Raw genomic sequence first — 9548 nt, 5'->3', positions numbered from 1 at the left:
GAAGTGAATATGTTGTACAGGACTGGACCCAAGACTGAACCTTGAGGTACACCTGCTCTGACAGGAAATCTATCAGATTTTGAATTCTGATAGACAACCTGCAGAGTTCGATCAGTAAGATAATTTTTTAAAATTTTGATTAGGAAAATTGGAAAATTAAAAGTTTGCAATTTCGCAATCAAACCTTTATGCCAAACACTGTCGAATGCTTTTTCTATGTCTAAAAGAGCAGCTCCAGTGGAATAACCTTCAGATTTGTTAGCTCGTATCATATTAGTAACTCTGAGCAATTGATGAGTTGTGGAATGCCCATGGCGAAATCCAAACTGTTCATTTGCAAAAATTGAATTTTCGTTGATGTGTGACATCATTCTGTTAAGAATAATTCTCTCAAACAGTTTACTTATTGAAGAAAGCAAACTGATTGGTCGATAACTTGAAACTTCAGCTGGGTTCTTATCCGGTTTTAAAATGGGAGTAATTTTTGCATTTTTCCATAATTTGGGAAAATATGCAATTTTGAAGCAGCAATTAAAAATTTTCACTAAAAATTCCATTGTGCTCTCAGGGAGATGTTTGATTAGTATATTAAAGATTCCATCGTCACCAGGTGCTTTCATATTTTTGAAATTTTTAATAATTGATTTAATCTCATTCAAGTTAGTTTCAATTATTTCTGCAGGTAAAAAATTCTGGGAAGAAATTAAATCAAATTGACGTGTGACTTCATTTTCAATTGGACTCACAAAATTCAAATTTGAGTTATGAACACTCTCAAACTGCTGAGCAAGTCTTTGAGCCTTTTGTTCATTGGATACAAGAAAACGTTCACCATCTTTTAAAACTGGAATAGGCTTTGAAGGTTTCTTAAGAATCTTCGACAGCTTCCAAAATGGTTTTGAATATGGTTTCAATTTTTCAACTTTAGTCTCAAAATTTTGATTTCTCAGAAGAGTAAATCTATGTTTAATCTCTTTCTGTAAATCTTTATAAATAGTTTTAAAAACAGGGTCACGAGAACGTTGATATTGACGTCTGCGGACATTTTTCAAACGAATTAGAAGTTGAAGATTTTCGTCAATTATTGGTGAATCAAATTTCACTTGAGCCTTTGTAACAGAATAATTCCTGGCATCAACAATTGCACATTTTAATGCTTTCAAAGCGAAATCAATATTCACTTCGTTTTGCAAATCAAGCTCATTATTGAAATTTCTCTCAATATGAGTTTTGTATCTTTCCCAATTAGCCTTGTTATAATTAAAAACAGAGCTAATAGGGTTTAAAACTGATTCATGTGATATAGAAAAAGTTATTGGAAGATGGTCAGAATCAAAGTCAGCATGTGTGATCAAATCACTACATACATGACTTTGATCTGTTAGCACCAAATCAATTGTTGAAGGGTTTCTTACAGAAGAAAACCATGTAGGACTATTCGGAGACAAAATAGAATAGTATCCTGAAGAACAATCATTGAATAAAATTTTGCCATTGGAATTACTTTGAGAATTATTCCATGAACGATGTTTAGCGTTAAAATCGCCGATTATAAAAAATTTCGAACGATTTCTGGTGAGTGTTTGTAAATCACTTTTAAAATAATTTTTGTGCTCGCGTGTGCATTGAAATGGTAAATATGCTGCGGCAATAAATAAAATCCCAAGTTCAGTTTGAACTTCAATTCCCAAAGTTTCAATAACTTTCGTCTCAAGATGGGGAAGAGCACGATGTTTGATTCGGCGATGAATAACAATTGCAACTCCACCGCCGGAACCCTGAATCCTATCATATCTATGAACCACGTAATTGGGATCATATTTTAATTTTATGTTAGGTTTCGAAAATGTTTCGGTAATAATTGCAATATGCACATTATTTACTGTTAAAAAATTAAAAAGCTGATTCTCATTGGCCTTCAATGAGCGAGCATTCCAATTTAATATTTTAATTGTTTTATTTAAAATCATTGCTAAATTTTAAATTAGAAACAATTTTAATAGTAAAATTTGTGCCTATTTGAATGACTTCAAACATTGATTTTGCCTGCAACATGGCGTTCATAAGATCGAACATTGCCTGTTGCAAAAAAGAAAGTTTACCTGCCGTAATAGGCCCCAGGCAGTTGACATTAGAAAAAATATTTTCGGCAGCAATATTAGCTGGAGTAATAGGTGTACAATTATTTTCTAGCGTGTTTTGCTTACCCATATTAACGGTCATTTTCGAACTACCAACACTAGGCGGTATAATGTTCGAACTACCTGTAACCTGTGCATAAGTTAAACGGGTATGCAAAGGAGTAGGTAAACTATGCGTCACTGGTACGCTTGGAGAATTTTGTTTTGAAGTTGGTTTTGATTGACAAATTGAATTTTGTTTACCTTGCCTTGCCTTAACAATTGCTAAACGGACTGGGCATTGATAAAAATTTGACATATGGTTGCCGTTACAATTCGCACAGCGAAAATTTTTACTCTCTTTCACAGGACATGTGTCCTTTTTGTGAGAAGAGTCTCCACAATTAAGACATTTTTGGTCCATGTTACAGAATATGGAACCATGGCCATAACGTTGGCAAGTACGGCATTGGGTGATATGCTTTTCACCTCCGCCATACTTCCTATAAATTTCCCACTTTACACGCACATTATACAAAGCATGTGCTTTTTCAAAAAATTTTAAGTTGTTAACCTCATTGCGGTTAAAATGAATTAAATAATTAACAAGGGAAATTCCAGTTCTCTGACTGTTTTCGCCTCGTGATTTTTGTTTCATTAGAATTACTTGGGTAGGGGCTATGCCAAGTAATTCTGTTAAAGTAAGTTTGATCTCATCAACGGTTTGATCGTTGGTGAGACCTTTCAATACGACCTTGAACGGCTTGGCGTTCTTGGTGTCATATGTAAAAAATTTGTACATCTTGTCAGTTAAATACTGAACAAGACGATCACGACCCTTTACTGAGTCGGCTAATAAGCGGCATTCACCTCTACGGCCAATTTGATAGGTAACTTTAACGTCAGAAACAAACGTTGAAAGTTCCTTTTTGAATATATTAAATTCAGAAGAAATAGTTACCACAATAGGTGGAACTTTTTCCTTTTTTAAAGATTTTATATTTTGTATAGTTTCATTATTGGTAACTTCCATTTCACCAGCTTCTTGCTCAGGCAAAATATCGAAAGGATTGTCACTACAGACACTCGAAGTGTCAGAAAGAGATGCCTCTCTTTTCCTCCCCGCAGCGATGCGAGGTTTCTTTTTCCGTCCAGCCATTTCAGGTGATACGAAAAAAGTTAAAACAAATGTTAAATTCAAAAGTAGGTAGTCTTGAGAAAGACTGATGGGAAATAACTTTCAGGTAGTCTTTAAAAGACACACTGACAAAACACAAACTTTGAAGCTATAGGCAGTCAAAGACCAGTCCACAAGCAACCGAAAAAACGTCTGATCTGTAGGACAGTTCAAGACGCACTGAGTAAATGGAGTTAATTTTAGATAGAAGCGCGTGTGAATGTTTGAGAATGGGTGGTCAAGGGATCACAACCCGGAATGAAGGTTAATAATGAGGGATCACTACCCAGAGTGTTTGAGGCGTGGATTTGTGTGAGTGGGTTTAGATTTTTATAGGTCAATTGGTACAGTAGGGTAAAGACGTGAGTAAAGAATTTAATCCAAGACAAGATTATGACCGCGTGCAATACATAGACAATACATTAAAAGACGTGCTTCTCTTTGGATTACAGGGTCGTTCTGCTGGTAACACTAGTACCAGTTCATGGGGGATTGGTCATGGAGCAGTTAAATGACCCACTATTGAGAATGGGAACCTATACGTTGGAGGTAAGAGTCCCTATAAATGAATTAGAAAATGGTATTATGGCTTTGGAAAAAACAGCGCAAAATTTCAATTTCATCTGTGAGTTGCTAACACAAAGAATTCCAAAAACCAGGTGCAATCAAATTACTAGCGAGTTGTGGTCAGCGCTGAGTAAACGTAAAAGACACAAACATAGACAGGCTGAGGAAAAATGAAGAATCTCTAAGAACGTCAATTACTCATCAAACTGGGACACTAGATGCCATGTACAAATTTGTTGATAGTTCGATGTATCACGTTGATGATAAAATTAAAAAAATCATGAACAGTTTCAACACGATTAAAAAAATGATACAGGATGACTTGAATTTCACTAGTACTATTCAGAATATATTATACTTGGAATCAGGATTGGTGGAAATTGGATTTCAACTTCAAACTCTAATAAATAATTTGAAAGGTCAACAACATATTATTTTACGAACAAATTTCATTTCTGTCATATGACTTACATTTTTAGTTTTAGTAAAGCGGGCAATGTATGCAGTTTGCGAGGAGGCATCCTCGCAAACTGCATACATTGCCCGCTTTACTAAAACTTAAAATGTAAGTCATATGACAAAAATGAAATTAGTTCGTAAAGTAAATCTAGCCAACGGAGCTCTTCCGTGATACGCGTTCGGAGTCTAGCCACCGACTGAGGTGTCTCATCGCTTGCGCCGCTGTAGATATAATAAGTCATTATACACTGTGTGCGTGAAGAGATCACTCTCTCAGTTATAAAAAATAAACTCCCACCGGGCAGTGTGTGCAGTTCATCGTTGGCGTGCTGAGATACGGGAACACAATAGTAGAGGGTGATTCGACTTTGGTTTAGAACTATTTATACCTTTCCCAGTAGTTTAATTGGCCAAAACACCTTGCCGGAGACAATGCGGGTTCGAGTCCCGTCTGGACGAGGGAAAATTTTTTCTAAGCCTAAAAGTCACACCTTCTATTCCCGTTCATTTTCGCATCCTCGCAAACTGCATACATTGCCCGATTTACTAAAACTTAAAACATATATTATTCAAATTCTACTGGGGAACACAAAAGGGGTTTTCGAAATGATGCAATTAGTTGAAATATCGGAGCTAGTATCGCTGTTGCATGAAGCCGAAGATAAACTGCCGAATGGGTTGGCGTTTCCGGGAGATGGTAAGAACGATATCCTTTCTGGACTCCTCTCAATCATTGAAATATCTAATGAGCCTTTAAATAATCAAATTTTAATGTTAAAGTTGAATATTCCTTTAGTGTCTAAACAAAATCGTGGCTTTCAGGGGGGTGTTTGTCCCACAAGTGAATGGAACATATGTGATAGCAATTAATATGGATGATGATATATTAATCAAGGAAGTTGAAAAGGACTGGGGCTTTGTAATATCAAGTGCACAGTACGAAGAGTGTCTAAGTTTTGCAAAAAAAAATGCAATTTAAGTGCAGTCGAAGTAAAACTATCTTCAGAAAACAAGTGTTTACTTAATCTTTACTTCAGAAACTCTACGGAAGGTTGTAGCATAAGAATTTTGAAAATAAATCATGATGTCTGGTTTGCTAGTGAGGAACCTAACGTATGGGAAAACGTGACCCCGGACGAAATGGAGATTGTCATTTTTCATGGAATGAATCGGTCTCATATGATTATTAGAGGGTCTGGGGAAATCAGACTGACGCCGGAACCACGGCAGGACGAATTTACGAAAAATATCCACGCAGCAGAAATTACAGAAATAAAGGAAGCAAATAAGTTGGAAATACTCCCACTACAAGACATAACAGAAGCACAAGTAATAAACAAAGAGCCGCGAGGAGCTCCTAAGGAAGATAAATCAGATAAAATAGCAATTGGTAACAAGAAAAGTATCAACAAAATCAGATGGTAGGGGTACATTATGTATTTACAAATATATAACCTTTTTATGAGACTAATTACAGAACCCAGCTACAACCAGGAAACAAAAAAGGGGCAAGAGACACAACAATTTCGAGCGCTGCGAAAGCCTTAAAAAAAACACGAATGGATATGGTATGTATAAATGATGATACATGGGAATTATAAGTAATGCCCGATATTTTAATCATATCACGTAGCAACCGGTCACCGTCACTATAATAAACCGTGAAAACCAGGATACAACGAAAACCCGATATATAGGCACGAAGCACCTAAACCACCCACACCCGATATTGAACATCGATCAAATGGTACGTCAGAATACAGGAAGGCGGTGGAGAGCCCGGCGGCAAGAGATGGGAAAGCCCGGAACGAAGACGCGGAATGGCGTACGCTTGAGGATCATCGTAAGGCTAGGGAATGTAGAAAATTTAAAGTGTAATATAGGAAATTTTAAGTACCACCATATACCCCACTAGAACTTCCCGCGCTATCATCTTGATAACTATCATTATCAAGCTCAATAATTATGGGGATATGTATCGTTTCGATTCCTGTAGTGTTACGTAGAAGAGAAATTATAAATAAAAAAGAAACAAAAAACAACTCAGTAGGTTGGTCAGCTAGAAAAACTCGGTTCAGCAATTGTTTATTAAAGCCAAAGAAAGAGCTTTTTTACAATGACCTAACCTTTTACTTACATAAGCTGCGACAAGCAACACAGTTGCAAGAATTTCAAGAACAGCACGTTAGGTAAACAGGTATTGACCTAAGTCATGCGCAGCAGAGCAGCAAGGTTTGTGTCAAGTTAATGTTTAGGTTTATGCGCAACGGTAGCAATGTTTTGTTTAAAGTTTATGTTTAGGTTTACAAAATATAAGAAAAAGTTGGACCGCGGTTGATGAGCTATCTGGTCTGTTCTGCGGCCAGAGTGAAATATTTGAATGAGAGTTGAGTCAGTTTTTCTAAGCCGGTGAGGAGAAACCACGGAGTCCCACCGAAAAAAAAAGAAGGTGTAAAGGTTGAGTGTAGTTATAAGTAGTGTAAGTTTATGTGTGAATAAACATTCAGTACATCGGGGAAAAGCTGTTAGTGAAACGCCGAGTGCAATGTCACATCCAAGGGAAAAAGCCAGTGCCCCAGCCGCCGCTACATAACAACCACCTGAACAACAATGACAATTACAATCGCAACAATAACATCTACAACAACCGCAGCAATAATAACTCCAACAACAACAATAACAGTACCAATAATAACAACAATCAAATCCCGAATCGTTACCTCAACCTTAACAGAAATCTTAACAACAGCTACTACAACCAACTACCACCAGACCGTGTGCTTCTTGCTGCAGCGAAGGATAAATTTTCTCGAGCCCCATCTAATCTCCAGCATATCTCTTTTCAGCGAGGCGAAGTTCTTAATCCGTACCCAGCGAATAATGAGTCACAATCATCTTTCATGCCTACCGTTTCAACGCACCTGCTCAACTTAACGACTCCCGCGACCTTTTCAGCTGTATCGTGTCCTCACCATTTGGCTGGCAGCCACAACTATAACAATAACAATAATTTTAAATCAACAAGTTTCCCGTGTGATGGATGTTATTTTAAGCATTCGTGTTTTCAAAATCAGTGACGCTCAGAGAAAGAAAAAAAAACGCCAGTAGTCATTGAAGTTTTGATTTATGCTCAAAATTTCAACAGGATGCGCAGTGCACTCAAAATTAATCAAATTAATAACAGAACAAGTGGATGTTCATACTCAATCATCTTAGCAACGGAAACGAACTGGAACGAAGATATTAAAAGTGAAGAAGTTTTCAACAGTTCCTTTAATGTGTTCAGAAGCGATCGTGATTTATCACTATCTGATAAGAAATCAGGTGGAGGAGTGCTTGTGGCAGTTGGGGTTCAGCATGATTCTGAGCAGATCATAACCCAGAAACATGCCGAATTTGAAGATGTCTGGGTTAAAGTTCTGTTGAAGGGTGAAATCCATATTTTTGTATCTGTTTACTTTCCACCCCACTTTGCCAAAAAGCGATCATATGAAAAATTTTTAAGGACGGTAGAACTAGTGAATGATGAGTCCAACACTAACTCAAAAATTCATATATATGGAGATTTCAATCAAAATGATGCTGACTTAATTGTAAATTATGATAACGAATCGCTTTTACTTCCTGAAGTAGGAGAAAACGAAACTCTGCAATTTATTTTTGACGGATTTAGTCACCATGGATTAAATCAGGTTAACTCAGTCCGGAATGAGCAAAACTGTTTTTTAGACTTTTTATTCACCATTTGCACGGAAGATTTTAGTGTTGACAAAGCAGAATATCTCCTATGGAAAAATGAAAAGTTTCATACTGCAATTGAGTACTCGCTAATGATTGATACCGAGAGATCACGACCCTCTGATCATGAGCCTGAGTATAAATAAGACTTCACTAAAGCAAATTTTGAACTAATCAATCGTAAATTAACTGACATCCACTGGCAGTCACTTCTAAAAAATGAAATAGATATGAACGAAGCGGTTGATAATTTTTTATCATCACTGTATGGTGTTTAAGACTCAACTGTACCAAAATTAAAACAGAAAACGGCTAGCTCAAAAGATCCCATTTGGTTCACCAGAGAAATCAAAAATTTAAAGAATAGGAAACAAAAAGCTCATAAAACTTACAAAAACTTAAAGACCAAGGAAATTTGGACAAATATTTGTGATATGTGATGAACTGAATACTAAAATATCTATTGCGTATGAGAACTACAACACACGAACCGTTTATAAAAATAGCGACGAAGTCAGGGACTTTGAGTATTTCTCGCACTTGCATGAACAAATAAATAACGTATCTATTAAGCAAATAACTATTCCAGAAATCCTCGCAACACTAAAAGAACTGGACGCTTCAAAAGGTCCAGGTCCTGATGGAATTCCACCCTCACTTTTGAAAAATCTTGCTCCTGCCTTCGTAAAACCCTTGTTTTGGCTTTTCAATTTATCCGGACAATTTCCATCAGTCTGGAAAAAATCTTTTCTTATACCGATTTTCAAATCAGGTAAGAGATCTGACATAAAAATTATCGTGGCATTGCAATAATATCATGTATTCCCAAACTTTTCGAAGCTATCGTAAACCAAAAAACATTCAATCAGGTAAAGGATCGCATAACGTGTAACCAACATGGTTTTTACAAAGGAAGGTCTACGGCTACCAACTTACTTGAATTTGTTGATTTCTCTCTTGCGTCTATGGACAGAGGCAACTTCGTGGAAACTCTATACACGGATTTTAGTAAAGCTTTTGACAGAGTAGATATTTCTATGCTTATGTTCAAATTAAAAAAAACTGGGATTTGAGTCAGGCCTACTTAGATGGATTGAATCATATTTGACGAATAGGATACAAACGGTTAGGTTTAAGGAACACCTTTCTGTACCAGTAAAAGTGACATCTGAAGTTCCACAAGGCTCCCATTTAGGCCCTTTGCTCTTTATTTTATTCGTTAATAACGTTACTCTTGTGTTGAATCGTCTCAAAGTATTGATATATGCCTATGACATGAATATGTACATGGAAATAAAACACAAATCAGACATCCAACAATTCCAACAACAGGTTGACATTTTCTACATTTGGTGTAAAAAAAGTCTTCTTGATCTCAACGTAAAAAAATGTAATATTATATCCTACACAAAGAAAAGAAATTCTGAACATTCCATTTGCACTCTTGAACATCAAGTTGTAGAAAGGTGTTATCAAATTAGAGATTT

General features: G+C 36.4%; 1 long non-coding RNA gene across 1 annotated transcript; it reads left to right on the top strand.

Annotated features, from left to right (window-relative positions):
* The first annotated feature begins 5176 nt into the window (after positions 1 to 5176).
* Positions 5177 to 6782, top strand: LOC129719907 (uncharacterized). Its single transcript, XR_008727229.1, has 3 exons — positions 5177 to 5744; positions 5801 to 5891; positions 5957 to 6782. It is a non-coding gene; the product is annotated as an uncharacterized LOC129719907 (long non-coding RNA).
* Positions 6783 to 9548: the final 2766 nt, after the last annotated feature.

This window comes from Wyeomyia smithii, chromosome 1, assembly GCF_029784165.1.
Source record: "Wyeomyia smithii strain HCP4-BCI-WySm-NY-G18 chromosome 1, ASM2978416v1, whole genome shotgun sequence".
NCBI lineage: Eukaryota > Metazoa > Arthropoda > Insecta > Diptera > Culicidae > Wyeomyia > Wyeomyia smithii.
The sequence above is the reverse complement of the archived record's forward strand: the minus strand, read 5'-3'. Positions and strand labels throughout refer to the sequence as shown.